The following is a 16,235-nucleotide window of genomic DNA, read 5'->3' as shown; positions in this document are numbered from 1 at the left end:
CTCATGTTCAAATGCAAATAAGATATCCATATCATACTTCCAACATGTGCACACAAGGCTAAAGAACTGCTGGCAAAGGGGAGAAAAAATTGTAAATCTAGAAGTTGTGGAAGACTAGAACAAAACAGTGCCTTCTGCACATGTACCACTGGGCTCATGAACTCAAAACAGCTGTGGCTGCCTGCACAAGATCAAACTTATCAAGATTATAACTTGTAGTCAGGCAGTGGTGACACACACCTTTAATCCCAACACTCAGGAGGCAGAAGCAGGACCATCTCTCAGAGTCTGAGGCCAGCGTGGTCTACAGAGTGAGTTCCAGGATAGTCAGGACTGTTTCACAGAGAAAACTGAAAGCCCCTTCCCCCAAAATTCTGACATGTAGTTTGAGTGGGGGAAGGTCACAAACCTCTACCCCTAAATGAGTCACTATGGATAGCTGATGGAAGAAGAGTCAGTTTTCTTTAAGGGTATAGCTCCTAAGGGGTCAGCACACTCCAGCGGCTGTCACCATACCCAGAAGTATATGGACAGTACAAGTTGGAGTAAAGAGATTATTTTTTAAAGAGAATGTATCCAGGTGTGGTGGCTCATGTATTTAATCTTAGCACTTAGGAGTCAGGGGCAAGCAGATCTGTAGGAGGAAGTCTGTATGCCACCATTAACCATGTGACTTACTAGAGGCGCATACAGATGAGGTAATAAAAGGGCGGTTTACCACACCGCTAACCACACCCACTTTAGGCATGACTAAAGACATATACGTACATAGGCAGTGAACTACATCACTAGACAGGCCCACTTTTGGGCAGGACTAGGGGGCGTTACGGGGGAAGGCATAAAAGACAGCACACAGGAAGTCTCGGTCTCTTTTCCCGGAGTTCGGCTTCCAGTTCGGCAGCGGAAAACTACTTGGCTCATCTGGGTTACTTGTTTGGTATCTTGTGAGTAATTTCTACAATAAATACTTAGTTTACTTTCAGTAGGTGTGTCGCTTATCGTTACAGCATCCTTTGGAGCCTCATAGATCTCTTGTGATTTCAAGGCCAGTCGGACTTACACAGTGGGTTTCAGTACATCCAGAGCTGTATAGTGAGAACCCGTCTTTAAAAAAATAAACACAGAAGAGATAGAGAAGAGGGACAGAGTGGAGTGGATCTAGGAGGAGTTAAGGGAAGGCGTGTACATAAATATAATAAAAATATATTGCATAAAATTCTTAAGGAAATAATAAAATATTTTTAAATACTAAGAATAGAATCACATATAATACAACTATCCTATTCATGATTCTGAATTAATAACCAGAGAACATTGCTGATTGCCACACTAGTCACAATAGTTAAAACATGGGGTTTGCTGGGTGTTCATTAATAGGTAAATGGACAAAGAAATGATAGATGATAGATAGATAGATAGATAGATAGATAGATAGATAGATGATAGATAGATCTACATATATGTATATATACACACAATAGAATTTCATTTAGCCAAAGGAAAGAACAAAATATCAGTCACAAATTTTTATATTAGCAAGAGAGTGTTTATGTAGAAAGGTCCTTTTAATGCAACCTCCTTTTATTAATTTTTCTCTTTCCTTATTTCCTCCTTGATTTTTCAAATAATTTCTCTTTATTTACTGGTGAAATTCAACTCCTGGATATTTATCTCAAAGCTACCTATACATGTAACTGAGCATTAGGACCTGGCTTGTTTAGAAAACAAATGTGTACACCTAGTAGTATGATATGGGATGGGAGGGACAAATAAGGACAAAAGTTTTGTCATTTAATCAAGATCATCTAAGGCTAAGGATGTAGTTCCATGATACTTGTCTAACAGGCATGCACCCTCAGTTCAATCTTCAGCATCAGCATGAAAATAATAACACAAATAAAAGTAAGACTATGTCACATTATAAAATGTGCTAGTAACAGACACAACACAATCTGCTTTCTATTTCTCACACACACACTTGCTCTCCTCTCCCTCCTGTCCTCTTCCTGAAGAAACTGGCATGGTCATTGCATACTATTCACAACAGCTAAGATACTGAATCAGCTAAGTGACCATCAGGATATGAATGGATAAAGTAAATGTGCTATACTAACAACCTTTGAAAATGCCAAAGGAAGCATTATTTTAGAAGCTTACTTAAAATTACATATTATATACAATATAATAGATATATGGAGTCCACTTTACAAACATACAGAGCTACAACCATTGAACTATTCATATACCCATGATTGATTACAAAGTTTTGACATGCCTCAGGAATAGAGTGTTACAACTCACAGCACCATTGTATTTCATATACATTGCATTATTTGTGATATTCTTAACTTCTGTTAATAACTGATTGTCTTCTGAGATAGCATTTTAAAGATTACAAACTTTCAATTAAGTGGGTGAATAGAAAACAAATGGAGAATGAAGCCTTTCCTATTCTACCTAATGTGTTTTACATAGAAAAATAATCCAATCTATGGCCTGTGGTTTGTCTGAGATGACTCAAATGTCCAAAAGAAGAAAATCAGTCCAATTCTGGAAGTAAATGTCAAAGACAATGAGCTAGAATATATTACACTGGTCATATAAATTGCCATTCCTGAGTACCAGACATGTAGAGATATAGAGTACTCAAGAAATGATTGAAAAGAATCAGGTTGGGTTGTTATATGTGATTACTGAAGCTCAATAAGTAGTTTAGCTTCCATGGTCTTATTCTGCTTTGCTATTTAAGGCACATGTATTCCTGGAGTACTGAGCTATAATCTGCAGAGCAATAGCAGCCACGTCTCTTTTAATTCACCTCTTCCTAATCTTGGAAAGAATGTCATGATTTGTACTGATCTCCATTGCTTTGTTTATTTACATCTTTTTTACTTGTTAATTCATTGATTTATTAGGGAAAAAAAAACTTGTTGTGAAGCCCATGCTGGTCTTGAACTCGCATTCTTTCTGCCTTAGCCTCCAAGTAATACAGGAATGTACTACAATGTCTGGCTGATATACTGGCTGCTTTTAATCAGTTCATTGTGAGTGTGTTTTTAGTTTATAATTGTTTTAGGGAATGGTTCACTTAAAAATGGCACCCAGGGCCAATAAAATAGTTTAACAGGTAAAGATGCTAGCCATGCAAGCTTGGCAACCTGAGTTCAATACTAAGAATCAATGTAAAGGTGAAAGGAGTCGACACACACACACACACACATACACACACACACACACACACACACACACACACACACACACACTGTGGCATGGACATCCATACAAAATAATAATAAATTAAAATTTGCTTTTAAGAAAAAGCCAATTAAGTAAATTATTATGGGGCTGGAATGGAGAGATGACTCAATGGTTAAGAGTACTGCCTGCTCTCCCAGAGGTCCTGAGTTCAATCCCCAGTAACCACATGGCGGCTCACAATCATCTGTAATATGATCTGGTGCCCTCTTCTGGCCTGCAGGGATACATGCAGGCAGAGCACTATATACATAAGAAAGAAAGAAAGAAAGAAAGAAAGAAAGAAAGAAAGAAAGAAAGAAAGAAAGAAAGAAAGAAAGAAAGGAGGGAGGGAGGGAGGGAGGGAGGGAGGGAGGGAGGGAGGGAGGGAGGGAGGGAGGGAGGGAGGGAGGGAGGGAAGGAAGGAAGGTCTTTAAAAAAGAAAAGAAAATGAGAAGAGTTTCAAGTTTAAAGCTATTTTCTAAAAAAAAAAGTGACAAGAGTCATAACGTCCTAAGAAAGTATACTTGAAAATAGCTTAAATAATTATAACACAAAAGTATAGTATTTGATAGTATTTGGCTGTGTATCATGCTTTGCTTATAGTATTAGTGAATTCAACAAAATTGCAAAATAAAAAAATCTCTGGCCAAGTAGATCTTGCATACTACATGCCTAGAGTTTAGGTCAACAACAACAACAACAAAAGCCCACAGATTAAGATATGTAAATAAGATGATGTTAAGAGGATGAAAAAGAGCCAGGCATGATCATGATGGCATATGTATTTAATCCCAGAACCTTGGAAACTGAAGCAGAAACTCCTAGTTTTGATAAAGAGTTCCAGCTCAGCCAGGGTGACAGAGTGAAATCCTGTTTCCAAAGGAAAAGACCATGATAGGGCAAGCAAGTTTCGGGAATGGGTATGATTTTAAATGACGTGAGGCTCACTGGGAAGCTCGTGTTTCAGTAAACTCTTGAAGAATGGCGTTCACATGCTTATATGTGGGATTTCTGGTATGGCGTTCACATGGTTATAGGTGGGATTTCTGGTATGGAGTTCACATGCTTATATGTGGGATTTCTGGTATGGAGTTCACATGCTTATATGTAGGATTTCTGGTAGAGGGATCAGCCTCTGCAAAAGTCCAGGCCATGGGCCTGGAGAGAGGGTTCCGGGTTAAGAGTACTTTCTGCTCTTGCAGAGGACCCAGATTCAGTCCTCTGCATCCACATGGTGGTTTGTTTACAAGCAACCATCCATAACTCTAGTTTCAGGGGATCCAATGCCCTCTTCCAATACCTTTGTAGGTACCAGACACACATGCAGTACACACATATACATGCAGGCAGAAAACCTCAACGCATAAAATAAAAATAAGTAAAAGGCCAAGTCAGGAGCTTACTTCCAATGCTAAGAAGTTATCAAAGAGAGCAGTGGAATGAAAGAGAAGGACAATGGAAGTGGTCAGAAGCAAGCAGAGGAGACCTAGATAAAACAGAAACACAGGACCCTGCACCACACCATTTATATGAGATATAAAATGTCCTTATGTTGCATCCAGGTCATTGTAAGATGATACATTGTATAGCTTACTTAAAGTGGAACCATTGTACAATTTTGACTGGAGAAGTTACATGATACAGCCAGCTTTTACAAAGGATTGTTGAGACAAAAAGATAAGCATGGGACAAGCTGGAAGCAAGGAATTTATTTTGAGAGGTTGTCAGCTGGTACAGTGGGCAGCTGGTAACCAAGGCCAAGGTTATTCTATGAAAGTAGTTTTTAAAGTGCCCATATTCTGATAGTCTGAATGTATTTGGAAGACGGAAACAACAGCATTTCCCAATTGCTTGATTGTGGGGTATGCAATGAGCAAGGCTGGGATGGAAGCCAGTTGGTAAGGAAATAGCTGTAGTTGAATAATGAGCATACTCATTTTGTGACTGTCTCTTGGTAGCTAAAAACTAAGTATTGGGTTTTATGTATGAGTCTGGAATTCTGGAGCCAAGTGGGGATTATAAAAACACACAAGTGGCTCATTGTCATAGACAGCATTCTAGACACGAAACTGGACCACATCAACCGGTATCAGAGACTTACTTCAAATGCCACTCCAACAGTAAAAAAAAAATTATATCAGGTAACTTTATATGGACAGATCAGGAAGGAAGGAAGGAAGGAAGGAAGGAAGGGAGGGAGGGAGGGAGGGAGGGAGGGAGGGAGGGAGGGGGGAGGGAGGGAGGGAAGAAGGAAGGAAGGAAGGGAGGGAGCGAAAGACAGGAAAGAGAAAGGAAAGAAGGGAGGAAGGAAGGGAGGGAGGAAGGGAGGGAGTGAAAGACAGGAAAGAGAAAGGAAAGAAGGAAATAAGGAAGGGAGGAAGGAAGAAAGGAAGGAAGGGAGGGAGGGAAAGACAGGAAAGAGAAAGGAAGAACAGACCTTAGTCAACAAGGCTCAAAGAGAAGGGCATTTCACACCTGATTCTTAAAAAGCAGGTAAAAACCTATACTTAATAACTGACTTCTAAAGTAGGACTCAGTTTTATAGCACTGAGCCCTCAAGTTGTGGGACCTCACATTATCTCTAAGTAGAGACTGTCAAAGTTGAATTCAGGGACACTCAGCTGGTGACCTCTAGAAAATCAGCCAGAGTATTGCTATGTAAGGGAAATCCCACTTCATCTGGTGTCAGGAGTGTTGAGTGACTGAAAAGGCAGAGACCAAGAAAAACAACTTGGTTTTCCTGCATACTTATACCCTTATTGCAGAAAAACAACTATGCTTCCTTTTTTGCAAAAGGAGGCAAAAAAAAGGACCATAATTAGGTTTTATGATTGTATGTACTATTTTAGTCTGCTTACAGGACACTTTCAAAATCAGATTTTATTTTATTTCTTTAATAAGTTCTTTCTCTTGAAACATACAATTAAAATTAATAAGAGAAATATAATATAACCTCAAATGAGAGCTTATATACTGCATTCCTTAGAACAGCTGTTTCTGTTTCATTTTAAATTAAGCAAACTTTATGGAGAGTTTGTAGCTGACCTCTGAAAACTGCAATAGTATTAGTCCTGCAGCATATGTTTCTGATTTTGTGTATCTGAGATAACATGTCTTATATTGTTCAAAAATAAAGCCAAGTTCTGTCTGAAGGGAAGAAAATCAAGGTATTAGTTAGGTGTCATTTAAATAAGCATGGCTACTACCCTTTGAAGGTATGGAAAACTACAGGCTGTCTCCTCTGCTTAATCCATTACTCCTAGAGGCCCTACTGAAAAATAAAAGAAAATATGGCAGCTCTGGCATCTGAAATAAACTGTGGGAGCACAGGAAAAAAAAATAATGTTTGTAAACAGCCATTCAAATCGTCATTTCTAATCCCAGTGAAATTCTGTGTTGATGTGTAGTGACTTTCTTCTTGTATGATGCTTTAAAAAACTCATCCACAATTATTGAATCCTTTCAAGATTGTTAAGAAGCAGACAGGAAATTCATATTGGTCAAGACATAAATGAAAGCAAAGACATGCTTTATTATGTACCATGGAAAAAGAAATCTAATGAATTACTGCACAGAAACAGTTAATTAGCTATTCTTCCTCTTGAAAACCAAACAGGAGGAAATTGGCTTAATATGTCTTACCAGCCAGGGGACTGCAAGACAGAAATATGAAAGGTTTCTCTAAGGGTGAGGGCAAAGATGAGATTTGCACAGGGTACAACATGCATCCCAACAATGGAACATGATATGACACCCCACACATGCCATGTGAGGGGTAAGCCATACCTCTGTTCTCCTAGACACATTCTCCCAGAGAAGTTCCAGGTCTTAGGGCAGTGTTTGTCCTTTGCTTGTGGCTTTATCCAAGGCAGATGCCAGAGTTCTGTCATAATATCAGCATCTTGTCAGTCACAGCACTTCTTGGATGAGAAGATAAATAAGGACAAATTTCAGATGTGATTTTTTAACCTGGTTTATATCAGGCAGAAAATAATTACTTCCTTTCAAACTCATGTGTGATGATATTTTGTTTATGATCTAACAAATAAAGCTTCCCTGAAGACAAGAATACAAAACTAGCCACTCTAGTTAGCCATAAAGGGCCTGGCACTGGTGGTACACACATTTAAGCAGCCACAGTAATTAGCCATGGAGACCAGGCAGTGGTGGCACACACCTTTAATCCCAGCACTCAGGAGACAGAGGCAGACAGATCTCTGTGAATTCAAGGCCACCCTGGGCTACACAAAATTGATCCAGTCTGAAAAAGGAACAAAGCTCTCACAAAGGTGATCCCAGCACTTGGAGTGACACACCTTGAGTCCCAGAGCTGAAGAGGTGGAGACAGGGGTGATATGGCTGGGCAGAGAGAGGAATATAAGACAGGAGGAGACTCAGAGAGATGCAGTCTGAGGAACAATGCAATCTGAGGAGCAGTGCAGCCTGAAGATTCAGTCTGAGGACAGGATCCATCCTTTGGTCTGAGCATTGATAGAGGAAGAACTCTCTGGTGGCTGGCTGCTTTGCTTCTCTGATCTTCAGCATTCACCCCAGTACCTGACTCTAGATTCTTATTATTAAGAAAAATTAGAATTCATGCTACACTCATTGAATTCTGAATCAGAAAAAGAAAATTAGTCTGGGGTGAATGTGGGCAAGTGAGGAGTCTTGGGATGAGCGCTCTCTTTAAGAATATTGCCACTGCTGGGCGTTGGTGGCACACGCCTTTAATCCCAGCACTCCGGAGGCGGAGGCAGGCAGATCTCTGTGAGTTCGAGGCCAGCCTAATCTACAGAGCGAGTTCCAGGACAGCCTCCAAAACAATACAAAGAAACCCTGTCTCTAAAAACCAAAAAATAAAAATAAAAAAGAATATTGCCATTAATGACCAAAGTGGGGGGAATCTCACTCAACCACAGAGTACCTCCTCCCAGCAGACCAGGCTATCCAGAATCTGCAGCTTCCTAGTCCTGCCTCCACCCACGGGAGAAGGTAAGCTTGGGCCTGTTTCTGGCCCACCTTCCGATACTCTACTCGGAGACTCCTGAGGACTGGGGACTGAACCCTGGGGAACCCATCTCAGTGGACCAGCCCATCCAGAGTCTGTCAGCATCAAGGTGCTAGTCCTGCTTACACCCATGGGAGGAGGTGAGTATAGGCCTGTTTCCAGCCCACCTTCCTGTGCTCTGATCAGAACCTGCTGAGTCTTTGGACCTGCACATGGGGGAGCCCATCCCTGTGGAACAGCCCATCCAGAGTCTGCCAATGTCACGGTACTAGTCCTGCCAACAGCCACGAAAAGAGGTGAGCCATCAGAGTATTGAACTTGCTTGCACCCACCAGAAGAGAAATTCGGTCCCCTACCTACAAGGAGAGGGAGAGCCACCACCGGTACCCATTGGAAGAAGGGATGGAAAGACGACAGTATAAGAGTCAACAACAGAAAGATCAATATGACGCCACCATAATCTAGGGGCTCTACACCAGCAAGACGTGACCATCCCAAAACAGATGAAGCAGAAAGGAACGACCCTAAAAACAACTTTGTAAAGATGATAGAGACCCTCAAAGAGGTAATGAAAAAATCTGTTAAAGACATGGAAGAAAAAACAAACAAATTTCAAGAAATTGAGGAAAAGACAAACCAAAACTTGCAATAACCAATTCAAAATAAATGCAAGGTTTGAAAGCTGAAATAGAGACAATAAAAAAGAACAGTCTGAGAGAATGCTGGAAATGGAAAAGCCAGGAGAACGATCAGGAACTACATATGTAAGCATAACCAACAGAATACAAGAGATAGAAGAGAGAATCTCAGGTGTTGAAGATACACTAGGGGAAATAGATTCATTGACCAAAGAAAATCTTAAGTTCAACAAATCCCTAATACAAAATATCCAGAAAATATGGGACACCATGAAAAGGTCAAACCTAAGAATAATAGGTAAAGAAGAAGGTGAAGAAACCCAACTCAAAAGGGCAGAAAACATATTCAGCAAAATGATAGAAGAAAACTTTCCCAACCTAAAGAAAGATATGCCAATAAAAAGTGTAAGAAGCTTACAGAACACTAAATAGAGTAGACCACAAGAAAAAGTCCCCTTGCCACATAATAATCAAAGCACCAAACATACAGAATAAAGAAAGACTATTAAGAGCAGAAAAGGAAAAAGACCAAGTATCATATAAAGGCAAACCTATCAGAATTACACCTGACTTCTCCATGTAAACCCTAAAAGCCAGAAGGTCCTGAATAGATATTCTACCAACACTAAGAGACCACAGATGCCAGTCCAGACTGTTATACCCAGCAAAGCTTTCAATCACTATAGATGGAGAAAACAAGATATTCCATGACAAAACCAGATTTAAACAATACATATCCATTAATCCATCCCTACAGAAATTTCTGGAAGGAAAACGCAAAAACACCCACAAAAACATAGGCAATAGATAATCCCACTTTACCAACAGCCAAAAGAAAAAAAAGGAGGGGGGGATTCCACACACAATACCACCACCACCAACAAATCCAAAACAAATAAGAATTAACAATCAATGGTCATTAATATCCCTCAATATCAATGGTCTCAACTCACCTACCATTTCCTATAGAGGAATACTATTGAAGCCCGGTTACACGGAAGAAGGCCTAGGCCCTCCCCCAAATGATGTGACAGTCTTTGATAATACCCCATGGAAGGCCTCACTATTCTTTGGGAGTGGGTGAGGGATGGGTAGGAAGGTCGGTGGGGGTCATGGGAGGAAGGAAGGGTGAGGAAATGGGGGATTGATATGTGAAATAAGATTGTTTCTAAATTTAAATTGAAAAAAAAGATTGTTTATAAAATAAAAATAATAAAATAAAGACACAGGCTAACAGATTGGATATGTAGACAGAATCCATCCTTCTACTGCATACAAGAAATACACCTCAACTTCAAAGACAGACAGTATCTCAGAGTTAAAGGTTGGAAAAATATTTTCCAATCAAATGGACCCAAAAAACAAGTGGTGAAAGACCTGAAGTAAGCAGGCTTCAGGCTGAATACCCCGGTGACATCCCGAGCTCAATAACCAGACAGTTGGATGCAAACGCAAGAGGTTTATTGTTTACACAGGCATCTGTGGGCAATTCAGCAGCTTAGCTAACTGAACTCGCTGGGATTTAGGACAGTTTTCTTTTTATATACATAATTTTGGCAAGCAAAGTAATAGGGGTATTGTAAGAAGTGGAGCTACTGCAGGTGCAGATTTGGGCAAGCAATAGGGGATTGTCAGAAGCGCGGGCATAAGTCATCCTCCCTGGAGAAACCACAAGGTCAGAATTAAACTCATCTCTACAGCCTGCCGGTTTCCTTCGTTAGCACTCTGGACCAGATGTTCTTTCTAATCAGACCTTGTTCCCTGCCTAGGGGAAGGGACCTTGGGGAATTTTCCACTGAGGCGACCTTCTGAGTCTCAAAAAGAGGGAGAGTGTATTGAGGTTTTTCAGCGGTTGTAGTAAATTGGACTTTAAACTAAAATCAATGAAAAGAGATGAAGAAGGTCATTTCATATTCATCACAGGAAAAATCCATCAGGAAGAAGTCTCAATTCTGAACATTTATGCCCAAAATATGAAGGTATCCACATTCATAAAAGAAGCATTACTAAAACTGAAATCACACATAAAACCTCACACAGTTATAATGGGAGACTTCAACATCCCACTCTCACCACTAGCCAGGACCACCAGACAGAAACTTAACAAAAACAAAAGAACTAACAGAAGTTATGACCCAATTGGGTTTAACAGACATCTATAGAACATTCCATCCAAACACAAAAGAATATACCTTCTTCTCAGCACTACACGGAACATTCTCTAAAATTGACTAAATACTCAGCAACATAGCAAACATAAACAGGTACAAAAAAAAATTGGACTAACCCCCTGTATCTTATCAGACTACCATGCTTTAAAGTTAAAATTCAACAACAACACAAATTTCAGACACCCTACAAACTCATGGAAATTGAATAATGTGCGATTTCACCATTCCTGGGTCTAGGAAGAAATAAAAGAAAGAAATTAAAGACTTCCTAGAATTCAATGATAAAGAAGACACAACATACCCAAACTTATGGGACACTTTGAAAGTGGTAAGAGGAAAGTTCATAGCACTAAGTGCCCACATGAAGAAACTGGAGAATAGTCATACAAAGAATAGACACACTAGAGAATTAATAGCACAACTGAAAGCTCTAGAACAAAAAGAAACAAACTCACCCTGGAGGAGTAGACACCAGGAAATAATAAAATTGAGAGCTGAAATCAACAAAGTAAAAACTAGGAAAACAATACAAAGAATCAATATAACAAAGAGTTGGTTCTTTGAGAAAATCAACAAGATAGACAAACCTTTATCCAAACTAACCAAAAGGCAGAGAGAGAACATGCAAATTAACAAAATCAGAAATGAAAAGGAGATATAGCAATGGGCACTGAGGAAATCCAAAGAAACATCAGGTCATACTTGAAAATGTGTACTCCACAAAATTTGAGAATTTAAAGGAAATGGACAATTATGTGGATAGATATCAATATATTAAATCAAGAACAGATAAGCAATTTAAATAGACCTATAGCCCCTAATGAAATAGAAGCAGTCATCAAGTCTCCCAACCAAAAAAGCCCAGGGCCAGATGGTTTCAGTGCAGAATTCTACCAGAAATTCAAAGAACAGCTAATATCAATTCTCATCAACTTGTTCTACACCATAGAAGCAGAAGGGTCATTGTCAAACTCTTTTAATGAGGCTACAATTACCTTGCTACCAAAGAACAAAGACACATCTAAGAAAGACAATGTCAGACAATGAAAGGAGTAAACTAAATTCAAAGGCTTCACTTCTAATAATTTAGAAATAAAGGGACCAGACCCTTACTCAGTCCTCTGCTTTAGCAGCCATAACAGGCTACAGAAAAGACATATAGGCCTCTGACACAAGGAAACTCTGGCCTCCTGGAGCCTAGGGCCAAAACTGAACACAAAGAAACTCCAGACCATCCCCCAACCCCTCCACTTCCCCACCCCCTCCACCCCACCCCCACCCTGGCCTCCTAGATTCTTGGTCCCTGGGAACTGTTTGGCCACAAAAGAAACTCCAGGGGAGACCAAAACCTCCCCTGTAGTCTCCAGAATACTGTTCTGAAAACTATTGGTATCTATAAACAACAGGCCACCTGCAAATAACAAGACAAAGCTACAGAAACCACAGAATGTTCCCACTCAGCACTGACCAAAGAGAATAATTGGCACACAGGTATTTCATGCCAAAAATATGACTTTGAGAAATTCTCCTAATTGTTCCCAAATGTCAACCAGTCAGAACCAACCCATAACCACTTGTGTAATCCTGTAACTTTTGTCTTTAAAACCTAGCAGTAGACAGGGAACTTCACTTCCTGTAGAGGCTACTGTACCAGCTTGCTAGACAAAATCCCTGTCCCGGTAGATGAACAATCAATAAAACCTTGCTTTTACAGTTTGGTGGGTCTGTATTCCTGGTGGTCTCTGGGTACTTTGCAACTTGGGCACAATATTTGGGGGCTCATCCAGGATTAGGTCCAGGATTAGGACCTAAGACCCCTAAAGGTGTAAGTCTGACCAGACTGGTAAATGTTCTGTGTTTATTTGTCAGGTTTCTGTTTTATCCAGGCAAGTTCCGCTTTCTGTTTCTGGCTGTAGGAGCTTTGGCTTAAGTTTCCTCTCCAGCTGGTTGGGTGACCAGTTAGGCAGGTTTCTACACCTGTCATGGTCCTCTGCTCACTTCCACTCTAGCTGGTCTGGTGAGTTCTGTGTCCTGAGTTCTGTGACAGGCTTGTGATTTTAAGGTTTTGTGATTTTTATGTTTCTGTTTTTGGTTCACTGACTGACAATCTGAAACCGTAAGAAACAAATCAAGAAGGCCTTGGCAGACGTGCTGTAAGGTTAGAACTGGAGGAGCTGAGACATGTCTCAGCTTCTTGATTTCTTGTTTGTGTGGGGATCCCGCCATCTGATTCTAAATTTGGGTAAAACTTCGGCTAATTAATGCACCATCTGAATCTGAATAGCTACTGGGTAGTTTGCCTCCCGACTATAAATCTGAAACCTGCAAGTCTTTGAGATGGGCCCCTTTCTTTTGCCTAAGTGCTGTGCTTGTTTGTCTTCTCTTGTCTTGATGGTACTGACAGTACAGACCTGACCAGGATGTAACCTAACATGGGACAGACACCCTCCTCCTCTCTAGATCTCTGCCTGACCCATTGAAATGACATAAAACAGAGAATCTGGGATTGTGGCTAAAAATGTTGGGAAAATTTCCTTTTCTTTCAGGAACACTGGCAGCCAACAACAATCTGTGCTCACCAGTGCTGCCCCCCTCCCTAATTATGCCTCCCTAATTAAGCCAAAGGAAGCTTTGATTTCAAAATAAAAGTCAAAGATACATCATGTTTAGAAAAAATATACTTTTACTTCCACAGGAAAAAAATTATATGGGCTAATAGTCATTTATGGTGGCTGCACACAGCAGCTCCCATAAAAGATAGATCACCCCAGCTGATGGCTGCAGGCCAGTACTACCCTGATGCCTGGGCAGAGTCTTTCTGTGCTGCAACTCACCATGGGCAGCTAGCAGCCAACTCAAGCAGAATGGTCAAGGTACAAGTTTTAATGTTTAATGGGTTAATACGATGTTGCCGTCTGTATGTCCTTAGTAATAAAATGCCTGTTCATGGATTATTTAAATCATTTGTTTATGTCACTGTTGAGATTCATATAGGTCCTCTATCAGACATCACCCTTTATAATAGCCACAAACAACATAAAATATCTTGGGGTAATAATGCTAACCAAACAGGTGAAAGACCTGTATAGCAAGAACTTTGAGTCCTTAAAGAAAGAAATTAAAGAAGATACCAGAAAATGGAAAGATCCCTCATGCTCTTGGAAGGGTAGGATCAACAAAGTAAAAATGACAATCGTACCAAAAGCAATCTACAGATTCAATGCAATTCCTATCAAAATTTCAGAACAATTCTTCATAGATCTTGAAAGAATAATACTCAACTTTATATGGAAAAACAAAAACAACCCTGTATAATAAAGGAACTTCCTGAGGCATCACCATCCCTGACTTTAAGCTCTATTATAAAGCTATAATCCTGAAAACAGCTTGGTATTAGCACAAAACTGGGCAGGTAGATCAGTGGAATCGAACTGAAAACCTTGATATAACCCACACACCTATGAATACCTGATTTTTGACAAAGAAGCTAAAATTATACATTGGAAAAATGGTATCTTCAACAAATGGTACTGGCACATCTGGGTAGTGGCACATAGAAGACTTCAGATAGACCCATGTCTATCGCCATGCACAAACTTCAGTCCAAATGGATCAAAGACCTCAACATAAATCCAGCCACACTGAACCTCTTAGAAGAGAAAGTGGGAGATACCTTTGAATGAATTGGTACAGGAGAATGCTTCCTGAACATAACACCAGTAGCACAGACCCTGAGGTCAACAATTAATACATGGGACCTCCTGAAACAGAGAAGCTTCTGTGAGGCAAAGGACAAAACAAAAAAGCAGCCCACAAAATGGGGAAAGATATTCACCAACCCCACATTTGACAGAGGGCTGATTTCCAAAATATACAATGAACTCAAGAAGCTAGTCTCCAAAACACCAAATAATCCAACTAATAACTGGGGTACAGAACTAAGTAGAGAATTCTCAATAGAGGAATCTAAAATGGCTGAAAGACACTTAAGAAAGTGCTCAACATCCTTAGCCATCAGGGAAACGCAAATCAAAACAACTCTGAGATACCAACTTACTCCTGTAAAAATGGCTAAAATCAAAAACACCAATGACAGTTTATACTGGAGAGGATGTGAAGAAATGGGAACATTTCCACTGCTGATAGGAGTGCAAACTTTACATAGTTCCAGGTTAACCCAGTTTACAGAGTAAGAACCTATCTCAAATGAAAACAAAGAAATTTGAGCTTAATACAATAACTAAATTTGTTATTAGAGTTTTAGGAGAATATCAGTAACTCATGGGGTCCTAGTGGACCAGATTCAGTCGCCCATACCACAGCCATTAATCAAAGAAAGCTGTAGTATTGAAGAATGAATAATGGATCTTTAATTAGTATTGCCACAGTGGGAAGAACAGATGAAGAGGCTTAGTCATCCCTCCTCAACCCATCTATCTCAAAGGATGTGTCTTAGGGTTACCATTGCTGCAATGAAATACTATGACCAAAGCAGCTTGGCAGGGAAAGGGTTTATTTGGCTTACACTTATATATCACTGCTCATCATTGAATGAAGTCAGGATAAGAACAGGGCAGGAGCCTGGAGGCAGGACCATATACTGAATCCATAGATGAATGCTCCTTAACTGGCTTGCTCGGTCTGCTTTCTTGTAGAACTTATAACAATTCACCCAGGGATAGTACCACCAACAGTGGCCTGAGCCCTCCCCCATCAACCACTAATTAAGAAAATGCTATACAGCCATATCTTATGAAGTCCTTTTATCAATTGTGGTTCTCTTCTTTAAAATAAACAAAAAAACAAAAAAACCTCTAGCTTGTGTCAAGTTGACCTAAAACCAGCCAGTACAATTAACACATAAACAAATCACTGTTAAGCCATAATCTTTCCTTTCTTGTTCTTCCCCAAGATTAAACATTAGTATCTACATTGCAAGATGAAAGTTACAAATTTTAAAAATCCCAGTCTTTAAAAATTCAAATATTTAGAAATTCAGTCCCTTTAAAATAACCAGTCTTCTTTAAAATCCAAAATATTTTAAAAGTCAGTTTCTTGGCGGTGAGATGCTTTAAAGTCAAAATAAATTAAATATTTCTCGCTTCAAGAAGATAAAACCAGGGTACAGTTACAATCTGAATAGAGAAAATCCTAATTCCAGACAGTATAAATAACTCAATA

The 16,235-nt window shown here is 39.8% G+C and overlaps 1 long non-coding RNA gene across 1 annotated transcript in view; it reads right to left on the bottom strand.

Annotated features, from left to right (window-relative positions):
• LOC110343061 overlaps nt 1–16,235 on the bottom strand; it is a 101,499-nt gene that overhangs the window by 38,471 nt on the left and 46,793 nt on the right. The window lies entirely within an intron of this gene.

This window comes from Mesocricetus auratus, unplaced genomic scaffold (assembly GCF_017639785.1).
Source record: "Mesocricetus auratus isolate SY011 unplaced genomic scaffold, BCM_Maur_2.0 Super-Scaffold_100009, whole genome shotgun sequence".
Lineage (NCBI taxonomy): Eukaryota > Metazoa > Chordata > Mammalia > Rodentia > Cricetidae > Mesocricetus > Mesocricetus auratus.
The sequence above is the reverse complement of the archived record's forward strand: the minus strand, read 5'-3'. Positions and strand labels throughout refer to the sequence as shown.